At 36.5% G+C, this 830-nt stretch overlaps 1 long non-coding RNA gene across 1 annotated transcript in view; it reads left to right on the top strand.

Moving 5' to 3' along the window:
• Positions 1–830, top strand: part of LOC110266292 — a 7,593-nt gene continuing 6,763 nt past the window's right edge. Inside the window, exons 1-2 of the long non-coding RNA XR_002353513.1 lie at positions 1–122; positions 466–493. This is a non-coding gene — a long non-coding RNA (uncharacterized LOC110266292). The remainder of the gene's footprint in view (positions 123–465; positions 494–830) is intronic.

Below are 830 nucleotides of genomic sequence, written 5' to 3'. Positions count from 1 at the left end.
GCCGAGAACCCGTCCGCCGCTTCGCCGCCGCCGAATCGCCATCGTCCGAGTTCCGCCGTGCCACCGTCAAAGAAGCCTCTCGGTTCTCCTCAACCCGTTGATACCACCTCCGTGTCGCAAAGGTTTATTAGAATCAGTTGATGAGTTCTTTGTCCTCTCTTTCTTAAGTCTTATTACTGTTTGATTCTCTGGAAAAGACGAGAAATCTTTGAAGATTTGTACTTTTTCCTAATCAAATTGGAAAAAGGAAAAGAAAAGAAACTGTAATTTGGTGGTGCTTTTGAATGTCTTCTTTATGGAAAGTGGATTCGGATTTAAATTTTGTTTGGAGTTTTAACTATTCACGTATGAAATTGACGCATGAATATTATACTCGTACTTAATATATATAGTTTCTATATTTAGTGTTTTTCATATGTATTGTTTTTGAATTTTAATGGTTTTTGTTTGTTTTGATTTTTGCAGACTCCAGAAGGAATTAATGGCTCTCATGGTATATCTCATTTTGCTTGATTTATTTATTGGGGATTGGTCTTTTCTTTCTTTCTTTCTTTCTTTCTTTCTTTCTTTTCCCACTTTAAATATTAATCAGAAGAAGGAATCGGTTATAGAATTGATCCATATGCAATTTGTGTTGATTCTCCAGTTGCTAGTATAAACTTATGGTGCATGTGACTGCAGGTGCAGTATAGGGCTACAAGAATGCTTAATTTGGTTGTGAAATATATTAGGACTTAGGGTGATACATGCCATTGTTGAGTAAAACATGTGACAGTTGCAGCAAAACAAAAAAAAAAGGAAAAAAAAAAGGGGGGGGGGGGGGATTGTAA

Source organism: Arachis ipaensis, chromosome B09, assembly GCF_000816755.2.
Source record: "Arachis ipaensis cultivar K30076 chromosome B09, Araip1.1, whole genome shotgun sequence".
Lineage (NCBI taxonomy): Eukaryota > Viridiplantae > Streptophyta > Magnoliopsida > Fabales > Fabaceae > Arachis > Arachis ipaensis.
The sequence above is the reverse complement of the archived record's forward strand: the minus strand, read 5'-3'. Positions and strand labels throughout refer to the sequence as shown.